Source organism: Gallus gallus, chromosome 2 (genome assembly GCF_016699485.2).
Source record: "Gallus gallus isolate bGalGal1 chromosome 2, bGalGal1.mat.broiler.GRCg7b, whole genome shotgun sequence".
NCBI lineage: Eukaryota > Metazoa > Chordata > Aves > Galliformes > Phasianidae > Gallus > Gallus gallus.
The window spans coordinates 28,152,552-28,172,525 of record NC_052533.1 but is presented as its reverse complement, the minus strand read 5'-3'; positions in this window follow the sequence as shown (position 1 = coordinate 28,172,525).

The window sequence follows — 19,974 nt, the reverse complement described above, 5'->3', positions numbered from 1 at the left end:
TGTACTAGTGGAGGTGACCCACTGGTGTTGCCAAAACTGCTGAAATGCACCATCAATAGCCTCACTGTGCTCACTTGGACTGTTTGGTCTCCATAAACATTTGACAAGTATTGATGAATGTCAGTGGATGCAATATTTTCTGCATGGAGGAATTTGATCATGTATTTTCGTTTCATACACACTTCCATGTCAGATGCCATTCTGTCGGACTGTCCTTCTGCTGTCATCTGTCTCACGGCAACAATATACAACTGAATATTGGAAGGGAGATTCAGCCTTTACTGCCATATCACCTACATCAACCCCTGGCGTCATGGGCCAATATAAAAAAATAGGAGGCATTACTTTTGGAGTAGCCCTCATATGTGTGTGTGTGTGTGTTTGCATTTTAATATCTATATTATATGCCTAGAAGGAACATGTGTAAACAATATGCAGTTTGGAGAACAAGAAAAAAACTATCAACATTTAAGATGGTAACATTTAAAACCAGGCTTCAGGTGAGTAATAAAGAGGCACCTTCATCAGACTTGTTCACAAATATTATAACCTATATCTGATTAACCATATGTTAAACATGAAAGAGCAGGCAGCAAGTTTCAGAAGGCTGAGCACAAACATGAAGAGACGAGAATCTGAAAGGTCGTGAAGAATAAACTGTCTTGAAAATGAGATAGTTAAACCTGAGTTACACTGAATAAGCTCTAGTTCCTTATTTGAATGCTTTGTGGGAGGATCAACACAAAGTGTTTACCCTCTAGACTTGGCAGGCTGTTATCTTTCACCTAATGACAACTTGCTGAGGCAATTAAAATCTGTGTTGACAACACTGAACAAAGTCAGCAAACATTCTTTTCCTATTTTTTTCTCTGACTAGCCCATAATGCCATCAGAGTATTTGTGAAGTGAGAAGATATGGCACAACGCTGTAGGAATGATTCCTTGTCTTAAGCTCAGTGAAACCTAGAAACCCATATACCAGGCACAGTAGAAGGTAGTTGTCATGGCTTATTGCATGGTCTGAAGAATTTTGCACCACCGTTTGCTAAAATAACCTATTTACGATGCAGGAATCTATGTCCTGCACATTCTCTTCCTTTATATCCTTGTTCTCTCTTTATGTGACCCTATAGAATGGCTAAGATTCGAATTATTATTAGATGTATTATAGTAGAAATACGAAGTGTAGAACAGTTTGATTTCTCAAAGCTTTATTTGCTTGGTTAGGGGCATTCTAACAAAGGGTCCCAATCTCCAAGTCCACCTGAGACAACAGGAAGAATCTTCTGATCTTAAAGGGCAGTAGGTCAGTTCCCAAGGTGGGAGAGACTATTGGCCTCAAATTCAGTCTTTTTTATAGGCAATCACTTGTTTTCTTTTCTTTTCTTACAATGAGAAAAAACACTGTTGTGCAGGACAAAAGTGCCAATAAGAAAAGTCTCAAAAAAGGGATCTCCTCTGCTCAAACCAACACTGTATTTCTCATGTACACTTCCAAACAACTCTTGGCCTCTTTCGCCCATCACAAATTCAGTTTGCAGAGGTGCCACACTGGTAGCACAGGTAGATTGAGCAGGTCCACTCACAGCCACAGCTGTGTCACTGCCACAGGATGCCACTGTCACTAATGAGAGGGCTGCACTACTGGGAGATGTAAGCTCATCAGGAAAAGGCCAGAGGGCTGAGCAGTAACTGGGACTCAGAAAAGCAAGAAGAAAACCAGAAAACACTGAAAACCTTTAAGTGAACATAACCGATCTTCAGAATGGGTTCAGTTTAAGTGCTGGGCTCTGAGAGACTTCTAGTTCATCACCAAAATGGCTTCACCTTATCACTACTTACTAACCTGCTACAGTGATTTAGATAATAACTGAAAACCTTTATTGATGGTTCCTCTGCACCATTTCAGCTTACTATTTATGAAGTCATCTTTTTGCGCACAATAATTGATCATGATAGGATCTGTATTTGAAACGAGAAGTCTTTATATTACTCAAATAGTCTTATTTTGCAAGTAGGATTTCCTTAAATGGATCCTGTTTTATTCTGAACCTAATCCAGTCCGGCTAAAGACATTTAATTCTGCTCCTTAGCCACCTCCAGCTCCTAAACTGCAAAACCTCCCCTCAGTTTTAGGACTTCAGCTTTTTTACATAGCATTAGCTAATCATAGTAATTAGTTAATAAATAGTTCGATAGAAAGACTGCTTTCTTTTCTACCCTATGTTTATTCCATTAATTTCCATCAGAAATTATCTAATAGAGACTGCCAATGAAAAGAAGTTGGTTCACTGATTCCAAAATGTTGAACAGGAAATCCCAAGCTGTGGAAAGTCAAGGTTGCTGGGGCAGAGGTCTGGAGCTCTGTGATGAAAGCTGCTGGCTTGACCAGTTTGGGCACCAGAGTTTATTCCCAGCGGACTGGAAGCCCTTTGGTCCCAGCCTCAACTCCTGCTCTTTGCACCTGGCACCCCAGGGCTGAGCCTGGAAGTGTTGGGCTCAGTCAAAACTCCCCCTGGGACTGCAAGTGAACATTCCTGACAGATTGTAGCTTCATGCGGGGAAGCACGGAAAGTACAAGTTAAACAAAAGGCTTTCCTTGGAATATCTGCTGTGACCCAACAGAGCCAATATTATTTGTTAGTGCAACTGATGGTTTTCTCAGTTTTTGTAGTTGCTAAAATAACAGCTACAGGAGCCAAAGGACAGTCGTTTCTTTAGGATACGCTTTATGCCATTGTTTCTAAAGCAATTTTTTTGAATGTCTTGCTCAAGATAAATTAATAATAATGATAATGAATTTGAATTTGAACTGAATTCAAGTTCTTGAAAAGTTCTCCAAAGGCAGAATCATGACTTTGAGTCGTTTTTCTGTTGGGTGGTAAGCAATGATCAAATTAATTCTTTCAAATTAATAAAAAAATCATCCTGAAGCCAGCATAATTACAAGCAGATGGATAAACAGGAACAATAGGAGCTCACAGTATAACCAACAGCAGTAGCTATTCTAAAACACCTTTGGAAAAAAAGAAAGCAACAAAGAAAAAACAAAACATTTTTAGGGTTGTTTCTTGGGGGGGGGGGGGGGGGGGGGGGGGGGGGAGAGGGAGGGAGGAGAGTGATTGCATTAGCTAGAGGCAGTGAGACGCACCCCATCAGTCACCCAACAGCTTCCAGGGCAGTTGCAGAAACAAAACTCTGTTAAGTGCAGAAAGAAGTCCTGAAAATAACTCCAGAGTTTTGTAACTTGGGCTTGTTTACAAAGAAAATGGTCTCCCCAGGCAGAAAGAAACTTCTACCTCAAGAATTGGTAGACTCTGCCTTTGCTTAAAATAAAGTCATGCTGGCAAGTGTTGTCCAGGGCTATGGGCTTCTGAGACATTCTCAGTGTTCCCAGGACCCAAGGCCAACAGGCAAGGAGCAGCCAACTCGGCTCTAGTAAATACTCTTAAACTTCAGAACTGGTGTCTACTTGCAAATTGCCAATTGGGAATGGTGCTGGAAATCCCCTGCTTCTGATTTGTGCCTGGGAGTGGTTTGGAGGTGCTTGGCAACCGCCCTGCGGGTGCTAGGGACTTGCCTGACTGCTTAACATCATAGATGATCATAATCCAGTGCCCAGGAATGTTCCCAGGCCCTTCCTAATTCACCAGGATAGATTCAGACTGAGAAGAAAGTTTATTTGTTGAGAATGAAACGGTCATGTTCCCTGGTTAGCAGGACATCCATTACAGGGGTGGATTTATACAGTGCAATAGCATTTGTTTGTCTGGTTGCAGACTTAACTGATAAACAACAAGAGGAATCCTTTTAGCAGCACTGACAGCACTTTGAAAAAGCCAACTTGTATCTAGGATACATGCAGTATGGTACAGTTGCAATCTTAATTTTGCCAGCATCAGGCAAGAACCAAATTCATCTGCAGCAAACTCTTTAATGTGACCTATGGGCCATATGAGCTGGATTTCATTGGTGATAATAGCCCAAACTGAAAAGCATCTGTTAATTTCTCCTCTAACTTTGTACATCTGTTATCAACTCCTGGTGTGATTTGATTTTTGGAAGCTGGATTTCCTTGCACACATACTATTAGGCTTACTCAATCTCCTTTGCACAATTTACTCTTATATCCTTGATTAATGTACCAAAGGCCCAAGCTGAAGAGATACAACCTGTCCTATATAGAAAAGCAAAGCCCAAGGCAGCTTTTTTAAAGATTAGCTGTCAACTTCAGCAACAAAAACACGAACACCTCCGTAGCCTTTTTGTGCTATTTTGTTTGGGTGGGTGAAAGGAGACGAAATCACAACAGTTTCACCTCTTCTGATTCTTAATGATCTTGCCTCCCCCCAGCCAACCTACGCAGAGACATTTGCAGCCATCAAACATACAGACTGCCAGACCTAGGTGTGTTAGACTGCACCTCCAGGGATCCTAACCAGATGGTATTTTAGGAGAGGACACAGTTCATTTCAGAGCAATCCAAATGAGCAGCTTTCTTTTCTTTATTACACCACTGCCTTTGGCGGCAATCCACCAGAGGCAGATTCTCTGCTCTCTAAGGAATGATCTGCCCACTCTGTCCATTTAACAGGACGTTCAGCTCAGAAAATCCAGTTGCTGATCACACATGTGGAGCAGATGTGCGAGCATGTGTAGCAAAATAAAAAATAAAAAATCCCAGCAGTGTACTGGGAGAAATGTAGCGTAACTACTGAAAAACAGTGACACAAAAGCTCTGATTCTGAAACAGTGGTTATTGTTGTTGTAAGGAGGATTTTTCTTATTACTCTTTCTTAGGGAGAAAAAAAAAAAAGTGTAATAAATCCTTTATTATTTTTCTCTTTGGAGGTCAGGGAGGATTATTCATGTTATACTAATGTGGCTTCTTTGTTCATTTTCACAGACCTCTCCTTACAAAGATATGATTCTAACAATTTTGACCAGACTGTCTTGGGGCCCTACCTCTCAGGAACTGAGCGCTGGAAAACTTCCACTGGAAAAAAAAACACACACAAAAAAAAAAACACCAAAAAAACACACACCCTTTTAAAAGAGAGGATATCAGAAGTATACATCTTTTATCCATGCCCCACACACTTGCATGTGAAGGGAGAGCACCAGCTGTTTTTCTCATGGTGAATAAGGGTTACTTGGGGAAATCTGACTTCCTGTTTTTACATGGACAGCTACATTGTTGCATAGCCAGTTCATTTTGGTTAGGTCAATAGAGCAAGTTTAATTATTGGAGGTTTCCTTATTCACTCGGGCTTCATACTGTAGAGAAGAAAGAGGGATTACTAAGAAGTCCAAACTGTGTACAGAGGTTGAAAAGCTCATCCCTGTTAATTACGTGACCCTTCTCAAACATACAAAACAGTTTTTCAGGAGGAGTTGGGATTTACTGAATTTTGAACTGCCGACTAAGTGTACCTCGTAGCTCAAAATATACTGAATAAAAATCGTATGGAGACTTTTTTCCAAATAATAAAAAACAGCAATGAAAAATGCATACTTCTGGCACTGGGAGCAGCATAGCTAGTGCTACAGATGTGGTGGGAAAATAGTCCATTTTTTCACAGCAGCACCATTCAAAACAACAAAACTCTGAGCAGCTGAAAATACAAGCAATCTGGTTTCATTGCAGGAGGCACTGTGGAAAACACACCTCTCAAGGGGCTCACAACCAGGACAACTGGTGATGGTGACACAAAAAAATGACTCATCACAGGCAAGATCTGCAAAGAGGCAAGGAGTATTTCTTGCGCTCTGTGATGTTGACTTCTAATTTACTTTAACTTGAACACTTAGATTTTATTTTTTTATTCAATTCAGTGACTGGCTAATCCCATTTGTCCATTTTCATATAGTGTTACAAGTTATGGTAGATTTCTAAATCTTGGTCTTGGTTAATGAATCAAAGGACATATGGGCTGATTTCCTTCAGATTCTCATAATATGCATATAGCCAGCTGTATGTTATTACATAACTTCAGACTTAAAGCAATCAGATCATTCTAGATACCATGATCTATTTCTGTGTTTTTGATACAGTTATATTACAGTGGAAGAAATTCACCAGCACAGCTATAAGGAAAGTTGTTTTTTTTTTTTTTTTTTAAATTCATATCCTTGTTCTTAATAAACATCCCAAAGAAAAATATTCAACAGCAGCAGGCAGCTATAAAGAGGCAGAAAATGGCAAAACCACAGTCCTGAGGAAACCTATGTGAAAACACTGGTTGTGTCTTCCTGGTTACAGAAAACAAATAGAACTGTTCAAAGTGCTTGCCAATAAGGCCCTGCCAAATAAAATATTGTTTTATGAAGTCAGGAAAAAACTAATTTTAAAGGTTATTGTAGGTTATTTGTGGTCACGTCTTGTGTTCATAAAACATGATGTCATCTTGAACCCTTCACTATTTTTATTTCAGACCTATAGGTCTTTGTCTGAGACACGATCTCAGCAATTGTAGAAATTCTAAAGTTATTAGGAAATACTTGTGGGAGTCTGTTCTACAAATTGAATGGGAATAAAATAAAATAGATACAAGCGAACGTAATGCAAGAACCCATCAAACCAACTGCATTTTAGGAGAGTTTATTTACATAATTCAGTAATTTGGAATGATGAGATCACACCAGCAGCAGTAAATTTGAAATCAGAGGGCTGCAGAATCATTCTCCCTACTTATCATTGTAGCATTTTCTTTCAAACAGTGTTATCACCGCAAAACTGCCATTTACAGCATGTGGTTCTCTGCCCTGCATCACCATGGGAATGATTGTTACGATCTCTAATGAAACATTTTATTTGCCACCATATTCTTTTTCTGATAGAAAGAGCTTACTCACCTCAGTGACTGAGTCACTCTGCATGACTTCATTATCTAATGTATCTAGACAAGCTGCAAACCAATGGAGGAGACAAATGATAATGAAAAGGTGATAAGGAGTTAAAAAAAGGTGATAAGGAGTTAAAATGGTGGCCAAAACAAATGGCCACCATTAAAGCTTTTGCATTGCTTCTTTTTGTCTTCTAACACTCACAGGCCTGCCATAATGCCAGATGGAGTACATAGGATCTTTTTTTAATTATTTTTTTCAAAATCAGGTCTTCCCATAAATGGTTTCTGCCATGAGAAACTATTTAATTATCAGCTGACTCAGACCTGAACACTTCCTTGAATGCTGTGGACAGTTTGGGGATTTTTCCTTTTAAGCCGCTGGTGGGCTTTACTCTGGTGCTCTCATTGTTAAAGCAGTTTGTCAGAGCAAAGAAATGCTTATGACATCTTCCCATGTGCTTCTCTAGGCTTATGAGCCGACTAATTTTTTCATTAGAATAAGAATATACTTCTATTTCTCCTTCTCCTAGTTCCAATTAGGCTTTGTTTTATGGTCATGGGAATTGGCTTGACATGAATGAAGTCTTAAAATACGAGACTTGACGGTAGTGCATAAATTGCTTCTTTTCTTTCTGCCACCAAAATCTCTAAAGCCCATGAGGGTGTGTTGTACAAATGATGGCTGAAGCACCCTATGTGGAAGGAGCTGTGCACTTGCACTCAGCCCACAGAAGTAGTTCCTCAGAGCTTTTAGGGATGTAAAGATGTGCACTGTGGTCACTACAGTGTTCCTGTGAGATACCAGAGTAGGCCTTCACCAGTGCATTTTCTGGTTTTATGATTCTCTCTTCTTTTAAAATGGTGCCTGTCCTTAAATTTAAAGGCATCTCTTTTGGATTTTGATGTCAGTGAAAAAAGATAAGAGCTGATAGCCTGGGCTAAAGAGAGCAGAACATCTAACCCAAGAGAGGGAGAGGTAAAGTCAGCTTTAGCCAGACTCTGCACCCTCTTTAGCCCAGGCTGCCACAGGCACCAAGGTTTTCTTCAGATTTTTCCAGAATTTGCATAGCCTGGAGTCCTTGTGTGCTCTACTGATGACAGTGTTGCTCAATGTGTCTGAAATGTATGTGGTTTGGCTCTGTGGCCCCCTCCTCCACGGGGGGCCTATTTAGTGCCTGGGGTCACTGGTGACTTTTAGAGGAGCAGCCAAAAGCCTTCCTCATGGCTGCTGGAGGAAATCTTCCACCAGTTGCATCTGGAGATTTCAGAGGCTCTTTTCATGAGTTGAGCCTTTTCCTTGAGTAAAAGATCTGCAGTCATAGGACAGATCTCACCTAATATATCTTACCTGCAAAAGGCATTTTTTCTCCCAGATCAGTTTCTAATACCCTGCTGATGTTTGTTTTTCTGTTTTGCTGCCAGTTGACATTGCTGATGCTGTTTCCTTGTTGTACTATTGTACTCATGGAATGAATCTCAAGATCATAGTTTCTGTTAATGGTTTATCGTTCGTACTTTCTGGTTAAGCTTTTTCCTCTAACCATGGCTAAGTCAGACTTCTATTTCCACTATCCATTTCATTCCACCTAAGTATCTCCTACCTCCCAGCTTGTAAATATTTTTCCTTATAGTTTCTGGTGTGGATTCATGCTTGGAAAACCTAGAAAGACTTCCAGACAATTTGGCCTGATACTCAAAGATTCTTCTGTTCCTGCGATTGATCAGTAATGCTCAAGTGTGAAAGAATGAAACGCAACTGGGGCAGTGGTTAACATTTATCATGGAATGAATACTGTTTTCTAGTGGTGAAATTACTTAATCTACTGCTTTCCCCCAATACCTGGATCCTAAATAGAGCAAAAATGTGGTATGCTGAACCACCATATTTATGTGTTACAAGAAACTTGAAGGATCTCTGGTTACCCTTTTTCTTCATCAGCTGAACTTTTTCATCTGTGCCTAGCAACACTCTAGTCAGCCTATTGTATTGAAAGTGTAATTCCTAAAGCACTGGACAACAATGTCACACGCTACTGGACTCACACACCTTTCAGTATCTTCCTCCTTACAGGCTGTCCCCCAGGTTTACAAAACGTTTGGGTTTTTTGTTTTTCCTTTTACATTTTTTTTTTCTCTTTGTCTCCTTATAAGTTAAAAGAGATGATCTGTCTTGCTTTTAAAACAGGAAAAATAAAACAGCAGTAGGAGACCCCAGGGTTGGATACAGTTACACTGCATATATAAGCTAGAGATAGGATGTGAAAGAGAAATGTTTCAGTTGTCTGAACATTTCTCTGTCATGTGACTGGAAGCATATATTGTATAATACTAGAAAGAAAGGGAGCCATAGATCTTCCATTTTAATGTACATTCATTTTATAGCTCATCAAAATAAATAATATGCTGTATTACCAATCACTATCAGGGAGTGCGTCAGGTGTGCTCTTGGGTCCTGCGACAAGTGCGAGTAAAAAAACAGTGCTGCAGAGTTTAAACAAACAAACAAACAAAAACCTATAACAGATGTGAAAACTAAGCCAACAACTTCTGAGCTGAATTATAACAACCCTTTCTCTGTATTTCTGTACCCTTATTTATTTATTTATTTATCTATCTATCTATCCAGTTGCTTGCTAGGGCTCCTGAAGGTGGAGGAAGTATATAGTGAAAAACTGTTGACAAGAAAACTAGCAATCCTTACTCCCTTTCTTTAGAGAAAGTATACATTCTTACAAAAAATGTTCAAGCTTGGCCCTGTCAGTAATTGACCTCCCTTACTCCATTTCATGGGACTTTTTCAGAATGAATACTATTAGGAAATACGCCTACACCTTAGTCTATTGGTGTATTTCTCATGAACTGTAATGGACTCTATTCCTCACTCTTCAGTTTCCTGTTGGAAAAATAATTCTGACTTGAAGTATTTCTTTATCAAACTCAGGTCCCCTGTCCTGCTTTTCTATCCAATGCAAACACTCTGTCTTCTTCTGAAGGCCTACTTTGTACCAAGATGGTACAAAGTAATTCTTACTATCTTGCAAGGCTGATCTTGGAGGCAAGTTAAGGATGTATGTACCAACTCTGAAAGCTGAAGTCTTGTTGCAGGAGGCACCTGCTGTATGATTTAACAGGAGCTGTATGGAGTAGCAGTCTGGACCTCAATTGGTTGATCAAGGCATTAGGAATGAGAATCCCTATGGAGCTCTCAAATGTTAAGATTGTTTCCGTGACTGCTTGTCAAGGCTGGGAGCAACTCACACCAGTGAAACTATGCATTTTCTGCATATGCAACTGTTTTGGTAGTCTCAGACCTCTGAAAACTCATAGAGCAATTTGAAACAAAACAAAACAGCTGTATGCTGAAGGATATGAGTGAATATGTCTTGAGAAAGCTGAATATTTCTGGAAGAAAATTGTATCAAGGGAAGCCCCCAAAACTCAGCACTCCATTCTGAAGGGCAGCATCAAATGGAGAAGATGACAGCAGAGTACTGACAGCAGCTTCCTCTGGCTGAGTTGAACTAATTTTCCATAGACCTGGAAGGGCAGTCTGGAAGAGCTTCTTTCCCAGAAAAACAGAAAGCTCTGCAGGTTGGTGAGTAGGTGGCTGGGAAGTGAAAACACAACAGAAAGCTCTGCTGCCAGCTCAAATTGGTAGGACAGAGCCAGTAAGGGACATAAAACTAGGACATTCTGACAAAATATATACAACTTGCTCTGGATCAGAGCATAGCAGAATCTATAGAGACTATACTGCAGTTTACAAATACACCAGCCCCTCATAGACCACAGCCACAAAAATGGCTGTGTGTTGCAGTTATATACCACCCTCACTGTCATTGTAGCCTGTGTGAAAAATCCCTAAGAAAATGGCCTGATGTAGACATTAGAAGAAAAAGAAATAACATATGGAGTCAGAATCATGGGACAAACATACTTTCTCCTGGGAGCAACAGCCAGTCCTGTGAATTTGGGCTTCAGATTTTGTCGAACACCTCTTTGGATTTCTAATCCAGGATAGCTGATGTATGTGATAGTGGACTAGGACAGAGGATGCTCTGGTGTAACCTTCGGCTTTTCTGCTGTTTTTCTGAATAATGTGAGGTCGTTTTATCTGTCTTGATTGTTAAGTTTCCACCCTTAATATAAAGGTAGCTTCTTCTGATCTCTCCAAAGCTTTGGGAAGATTAAAAACTGTAGGAAATAGTTAATATACATAAAGCAACCCCATCTGATGTTGCTATAGCTTTCTAGTAGAGCTATTACTTCATACGGAAAGCTGTGGATAGTTCAGCCAGTTTGTATTCTGTGTGTAAGACTCTGAAGGACAGAAACTCTCCAGCTGTGCCCCTGTGACCATCAAAGGAGATAAAATGAAGATGCACTGTCTATATGGATGGACATATCAGTTAGAGAAGGATGCACCTTCACCATGTAAAGTAACTGTGTGACGCAGCAGCACAAAGGCATGTATCTGTCTTCAAGGCAGGAATTTGTCCAAGTCTGCCATGAACAACCATTTCACAATGATGTGAGAACTGACATGTATAAATTGCTCTGAAGACAGAAATTTTATTAGCAAGAACTATTATTACCAGTGAGTAATAGCTTTAAAATTACACATTATTTATTGGGAAATCCTTAAGAAACTTTCTTAAGTAACCAAAAGGGGACAAAAGCACAAAGTATAATTTTGTTTCAGCAACACCGAGATGACATGTACTCAAGGATGCCCCCAAAGTAATTCCTCCTATTTTATTGTATTGGTCCACAATGTCAGAGGCGGATGTTGGTGGTATAGCAGTATTGGTTGAACTTTCTCACCAATATTCCATTACATTTTGTTGCCATGTGACAGATGACAGCAAAGGGACAGTCTGACAAAATGGTGTCTGACTTGAAAGTGTATATGAAACAAAGGTGTGTAAAAAAAAAATTAGAAAAACTGCACCCATTGACATTCTTGCTGAATGTTGATGGAGACTAAAGAGTGGATGTGAGCACAGTGAGATGTTAGGTGGTACATTTCAGGCAGTGACAGAAGTGACATGAAAAACACACTGCATTCCAGACAGCCATGCAAATTTTAAAGACTGCAATGTCCTATACGACTGGCTGTGTAGGATTTCTGTATCTCCTTTCTTTTTCTTTAAGCTGGCAGAGAATCATTACACAAACTAGGCAAATGAGGGTTTCCATATTTGTAATCAAAGAAATACCCGGGAATTTGTAAGATTTAAGAGAACATCTACTAGTAAGAATTGCATTTTTAAGTTGTCCATAGTGTATGTTTTATTCCATTTATTATATACTTAGCTTGTGGACAGATGTTCATTTTGCAGACAGCTGTGTTAGTTTAAGATGTTACTATCCCCAGCTGTTTGCTACCAAGACATTACTTAAGGTTCTTGTCCTTCTAGCTCTGCAAGGCTTGACTTGGGTTTCTTAGTCTAGCTGGGCCAAAGCCTAGTTTTGAGCCAGTTCAAACCATCAATGCTGGCTTTTGCTGGTAAAATGTGCTGGAGGACATGAAATGTTGATCCTGAGGCATCTTCTGATGGAGGATCAGGAGTGGCAGCTTTACACTTGTGAGTCCCAAGCCATCTGGGAGCATCTTTGGCTGGCAGAGCTATGTCACCCCAGAAAGACATCTGTCCTTAGACTACTATGCACTACAAGCTATAAATAGATTGTAGACAATTGTCTCTGTCATGGATCCTCAGTAGAAATCAGATCTAGGGTGTATAGGAAGCAATTCAGATAGCTAAACAAAAGTATTTAATGCCATTTTAGCTATATGGATTGTTGCAATATGGACATTTTTGATATCTTATGGTTAAATTGGTACCAGATACCCGTATTTAGTAACCAGGCTCTTTCCCTTAGTGTTAAGTAGCTTTCAGTGGTAGAAGGCTATTATTTTGGTCGGAGAGCTGGTAGAAAGTTTCATACAGCATAGGCTGAACTTTGTGAGCGCAAATTCAAGGCTTACTTTAACGATGCTTAAATCACTTGAAATCCTAGATTCTTAAAAGAAAACATTTTTTAAAAATGTCTTCATAGACATAATAAAGTATTTCATTATTCAAATCTTCTCCTAGGGGTCCCTTGGTTAGAGATCTGGAGATCTGCTTCTCATAATGTGGTATTTAGGAGCAGTTATGAAATGCCAATATTAATGTTTGTATCACTGTCATTTTACAGAAAACAAATCAAAAAAAGAAGACACAAATAAAAAAAGCACAAAACCTACTTGATTTTTTTCTTTGTTTCTTCTATATAACTGGTAAAATTGTGCTCCTGAAATCAGAGTAAAATAGTAGAGTACAATCCTAACAGAATGATCTTTACAGCCATATAAATTCATGTGGTCCCTAAATTCTGTTTTTACTTTACTTCTCTCATGAGAGACGGATCACGTTTTTTGGCAAAATTCTTTGCTTCTGGACATAGTGCTTGTTACCTTTACTTGTTAGTCTCTGGTCTGAACGTGTAATGGTAGAATCCTTTTGTTGCACTAGAGAGGTAGGTATTCATGTAAAAGTTGATGAAAGAAGAGGCGTAGATTTTGTCCATTTATTGTCCATTACTTTCTTTACAACTGCTTTTGCTACTTGAATATAATTCAGAAAGCTGGGGGATGCTTCTTACCATTTCAGGAAAACGATTGAGTCTCAAGTAAGTGATTCCACATGCTGGTTAAGAAACAGTCTCTATATTAGCCCTTTGCTGTGCTAAATGACAAATCATGCTTGTAAGACCTTTTATTTCTGTTTTTGACCTATCACTTTAAATTCATTGTATCTATTTTAGCTGCAATTTAAAACAAATTGTCCCACAGTCTGATGAAGACCACTTATTTGCAGTGCCAGAAAAGGGCATATGTCATAAGAAACAGTTTGCACATGTACTTCACTACAGCTTATTTGACAGATGACCTTGATGTGAATCTCCACTGGGGGTTGAGGCAGCTTATATCCATGTTTGGTTCAGGTTGTTTTGATGCTATTTTCTTAAACTAGGGCAAAGCTACACAGATAGTCTAATTTTTGTCTCAGTGCTTCTCAGCATTATCAAATTTTGCTTTATAAGGAAGGAATCTAAGGCCAGAAATCTCATTTACTGTACATTCATTTTCAATATGTTTTACAAACACCAAATAACCAGATACCTTAAGCTGTACTGAAATAGGACAGTGTACATGAGGTACAGAAAGATTGAGGTAGCTAATGTATAGCCCCATATCTGTGTGGCTCTATAAAATGCTAGCGTGGAAATGGTTGAACTAATACGCATACAGTCTTTGCATCCCACATGTTTCTCACTTCAAAGCATAACCATAAAATAATATTTTAATAAATGATTGTTGTATAGCATACCACAGAGAAGTGCTCCAGCTCTTTAAGACAAATATTACACCTTCCTCATCTGCTTTGGGCACTACCTAATATTGAAGGATTGAATAATTAAGTCCAACAGTACCATGAAGGGGTATGATTGTACTATTATGTGGTCAGAGATTATGGCTGTGGACCAAGAAGAATATAACTCAGATTTCAACATAAAGTAACTGCAGCTATTTCATGCAAAGAGTTCTGTGTATTCTTCTTTCTTCTCCCTGTCCCTTTTCCCTCCCTAGCTACATCTAGTATCCCTCCCTAGTCAACATCTAAGAAAAAGTGAAAAATGACTTCTGAGTATTTATATGCATACTGATAGTTGTATGACTTAAAGTTAATTTTTAAATAAATCACCTAATAACTAAGACATTTTTATTTTGAGGGCATGCACAATATAAACAATAGAGAAGCGAAGCTCTTAATTCATTGTCATGTCATGAATGTTTTATCATCTGTATACCTACGGCACCTATAAAATGAAGCATGAGGGTAACCAGATTAACAACACTGTTTCATTTCAATCATAGTGAGTTAAAGTCCTTTGGAGAAAAGATTATTCTTTTCAACACGCTAAGCTGTCGTGTTTGTTTGTTTGTTTTGTTTGTTTGCTTTTTAAATAAAAACATTCCGGTACTTAAATGCTCAATAAACTTGAGTTACATATTTTTTTTTTTTTTAATTTTTAAGTAAAGCCATATTCTCCATTCTCATTTAAGATGTTTTTTATGGTACTATGTGTATGATGTTTCATACAGTGACGACAATATTAGAAGCACATTCAATGGCTGCTTAAAACTTCATCCAGACAGCAACTGAAAATGACACATTTCAGACTATTGCCAAAGGAGTTGTGGAATCAGAGCGGGTTCCATAGAGGGCCACTGACTGGACAAAACCACCTCTTTAAAAATTGCCTTCAGAGCAAGAATCCGCGACATTTTTTTAAGACATGGTATGCTGTTGCTGAGGTTTTATTGGAAGTAGAAATTCATGCAGTTTTCTTTGTTTCTTACTGTTTATTCTGTTTCCATTTTGTTGCATACTTGTGTCATGACTCAACTCCTAGAAATAGCTGTATTCTTCTCGGCTTCTAATGCTCTAACATTTTGGCTCTCACAGCAAACAAACTTATTTAGCACCAAGTTGCCCTGCCTACAATAACCATTTCTGAAGGTTTTGTGAGTTGGAGTTGCATTAATCTGAATGATAAACTCTCCTCAGCCTGTTTAGCATTATACCTCATTCAATAGACAGTTTAATGGATGATCCACAGCAGCACATTACATTTTTTGAGCTGTGGGAATTACTCTGCACAGTCCAAGAATGGGGACTGGATTTAGTGGCTGAAATCCAACAGCTTTTTCCTTTTTTTAAGTACCAAACATTGAATCTTGCCAAGTGGGATCATTTTCCCATCTGTTGAAGGGTTTTTTGCCCTTGGTAACAATATTCAGTTTTTCTGGCTCTTTTAGGCTCACACTAGTATAAAATAGAAGTAACAGAAGTTAGCAGTAATGACAGTAACTAACTGAAGCCAAAGGTGTCATAGAATTAGACTTCTAGGTGTGAAGGACCAGCAGAAGTCCTATTTGCATCTGGAGTGGCTTAATATAAGCTCCATTGTCTCAATTTCCTTTCAATAAGTGATTTCTCATTTAGAAGTGATTGGGAGATATTTTGCTTTGATGATTTCTTGACTAACATGCCAGCTGTCTTTGAAAAATTGGGAGAAGAATATACAATGATGAGAGCCTTTGAAAGCAGCATTTATTTCATATCCTAAAGAATTCTGAGTGAAAATCCTTAGTATTCAGTATGGAGTGTGCCAGGGACACAGCATTTTATGTTTATTAATTCTGCCTTAGATGCACTGCTGCAGCTTGATAAGCCATGACCTTTCCAGAATGACTACGTGAGTGAAGGGAGAACAGGCTGTGGATGGGGTGATAGCAGTTGAGCTTGGCCAGGCACAGCTAGCTGCTCCACAGGTGGACCGAGTTGGGACACCAAACACATCAATACAACATGTTGGGATTTCTTGGGCTGCTGAGCTGAGTACTGAATCTGCCACAGTGCAGTTCTGAGAAGACTGCTATGTTTTGGGTTCTTGTAGTTTGTATTTCCACAATGCTAGATATAGATAGAAAAAGGCTTATGTCTATAAATATGGGAATACCAGAAGGTAACAGACGTATGTTACTATGTGAAATATACTGGCCCGAATGAGACTTATCCAGCAGTTTCTTCCCCGGTAGCTGGAAAATGTATTTTAAAAATACTTAGTGAGGACATTTTTGTCACAGCACATTTCAGAACAGCTGTGGTAACACTGGGATTACGCTTCCAAAAATAAATTTAAAAAATCCCCTTCATCACGCAGCTAATGACTTAAAAGTAGAGTACATGCAGTAATATTCCAAAGGCACATGTTCCAAAAAATGTTTGGTTATTACAGGGTTAATCAGTACTATACTGGAAAATACCAAAAATTGCATATAGCTGTTTCAAAAATCACAGGGATATTTTGAACATTTCCACTGGGTCAAAGCAAAAATAACCATACATCCTTTTAAGGTGATTATATGCAGGAGACTGATCTTGCTGGAATGCCTGAACACATGCATTATTGCAATTATGATTTAGTGATAATTACTCTGTAGAATTCTAGTGTACTATTATTGCAAGGAAGAACCCTTGGAGAAAGTCAGAATCCAGAATCTCTTGTGCCTCAGAACTAGTGACTTTATAATTTCCAAGCACATTACATTTAGCTGAGGATAGGCTATCCTTGCATTGTGTAGGTTAAAGAGACATCTCTTTGCTGGTAAAAATGAAGAACTGCCATTGACACATCAGATCCAATACATCCAATTAACATGGTAGATATATTTGACCTGCAGTAGTTAAGATAGATGACTTCCTTATACAAGTTACAAATAGTTGTAGGCATTAAGCCAAAACTTAAATGCAATTTGTGTTTTATGGAAGTCTATTTAGGGTTCTCTTTCAAATTTAAAAACAAAAACAAAAACAAAATAACAACAACAAACAATCAGAAAACAAACAAACTCCTCAAGCAACATGCTTTCAGAATCAGAATATCAACCCTCTGCAATCAGTGTGACCAAACAGCATTCTTCATATATTCTTTCATAAAGTATGATTTCTAGACTGATAGGTATGGTCTATGCTTCAAAAGTTGCACAATAGCGTAAAAGATAAATACAGTTTAATTTCCCAATACTCATTTCCTTTCTGGTTTCTTGTTTTCAAATTTGGCTCCATATAGGAAGTACAGCGACAAACATTAGTCACATAGAAAAAGAAGAAAATGGTGAAAGCAAGTGGAGAAAAGCTAAGACATTGTGGGTCAACATGAAGGCCAAAGCTGCTTGAAATTACTGGAAAACTTTCATTACTATTCAAAGGTCTTTCAGTATGAGACAGTGTCTCCTCTATTGCTTCACTATATGTTTTTGCTTCAGACGAACTTAGTGGAGGAAATACTTTTCCTCTTAGCCTACTCTGATCCCATTCCGTTCCCTGACTTTCTCATCCCAGGGACCAGGAGAGAATGGACAATGCAGGAGGAAGAGAAAAGACTCCTTCTGTCATGACAGTGGGGCAGAGGAGTACCGTATCCTAAATAAAGAAGGGTAGGAAAAGAAAGACTTATGGCTTTCAGTTTTAGTCATCCAAAATCTGACTAATTAATTCCATTTTGTCCTACCTTCATGTTGTAGGAGGATCCATTTTGTTATCTTTGAAAACCGAATTTGGCCACCCCGAGTGTGATGTTGATATTCTTGTGGCAAAATACAGCCCTGCTTACGCCAATAGAGAGATCTGAGACAGCTATGCAATAGACTGTGATTTCCAAAAATATTGAGCTACAACACTTAGAGGACCTTTAGGTTATCCAAAAATAACTTTTTTTTTTTTTCCAAATGTTGATGTGCCTTTGTTCAAAGACAGATTTCTGGAGATGAATGCTACAGAATATACTAATGAGACATTTCTTGCAACACTTTCAGTTTGGGTTTAAACCGGAAAGCACAGATCCAAGTTCCACTGCCTTGGGGATATTTTTCAATGTGAGGTTTGGATCCAGCCCACTATAAAGAGCCACTATACATGCAAAATTTTGAGCTTGCTGTAGGTTTGGCCTCTATCCACTGTCAAAGTTCAGAAGGTTTTGTCTGGTTATTTTTATGTGGGCCTATCTCCATTTTAGCTTTGGAAACAAAAGCATGAATTCACAAGTGAAAGAAAATTCCCCTGCAAATATGCAACTCACCTATCATGTGCAGAAACAATTTCAAAACTCTCAGCCCTCCAGGTAGTTACTCATGCACTGACACCCATTGTTTTCAGTGGGCTCCATGTGTGAATAATTATGCACTTGGGAACAACCATTTGCAGGAATGGGCTGTTGGAAAATAATATGCTGATGAAAACTTAAAAGGTAGCTGTGACACTTGATTGGATTGGTGTAGACTGTTAGCAGAGAGGCTGTCTGGATGCAAACTACTGTCACTTTCATTTTAAGAATTTTTTTTTAACAGTTAAGCTTCTCTGTCCTTGGTTTCCAGGACATCTCCTGTTCCCTGCTTCTAGGAGGAGACAGCTTGCAAGTGCATGTTAACAAATTCAGATGCTACAAATGAGTTTTACAGTCCTCAGTGCTGCTTATTCTCACCTCATGAATCCAGAAGTGTCTATGAATTTGAAAAATTGTTTTGGGGAGATGATCTCATCTCCCAGCTTTGCATATTCTCTAGTTTCGTTTTCCACTGCAACTTGTTCCATGCATTCAGAGCTAGCAAGCCAAACTTTCCAGAAATGGACAACCCCTATTGCTTTCCTTCCTCTTCCTTTCCTTGTGTTTTCTGGTTCATCAGTTCATCATCCCACTGAGCGGCAATAGGTTTTGTCCAGCCGCAGTAGTTACTTCTCATGTTTTTAATATTTTATGTACTTTTTATGTTCTCAAAAGCAGAATTTTACAATTCCATAGATCAAATAAATCCCAGGCCTTCTAAAATCATACAATGGAAGCTCCAGCTTCACGAGCACAGCTGCAAATGAAGCTTTAATTGACATCTTAGGAAAAGGGCTGAAAGTGTCTAGCCAGTGAAAATGCAGTAAATTTGAGAGGTGAGTGTAATAGAATGCATGCCTGTCTTCCGTAGTGCATAGTGTATAATGGTAGGAAACGTTCACATGAAGCATATTGCGTGTGATACACAGTCAAAAATTTCCACTTTTATTGCAGAGATAATGAAAAATGAAATAATACTTCTTCCTTTTCTTATTAATGCTTCATGTTATGGTAGGTGTTTTACCACCTTTCGACTCCTAACAGTTATATTTGTATGTTGTGGGAGAAATATTTTTGAAATGGCTTATGTTCCTTCAAAGATTTTTTGTATTAAGCCCAAATAATGTTCCAGGTGTCAGGAACTGGTTATGGGAGTTCAAAACCACTGCTGGATTAATTATAAAGTACCTTAATGAGAGTTCCCTAAAAACCTCCTCAAATCTTCCCTATAGCCCAAATTTCATAGTCCTATTTCAAAGCATGAATATCAGAGAAATTCTTGTCAAGGGTTCATTAGGCCTTACTTCACAGGAACAAAACAACTTTTTTCCTCCCAAGAGATTTTCTTGGAAAAAAACACAATGTTTAATTATGTTGGGGGAAAAAAAAAAAAAAAAAAAAAAAG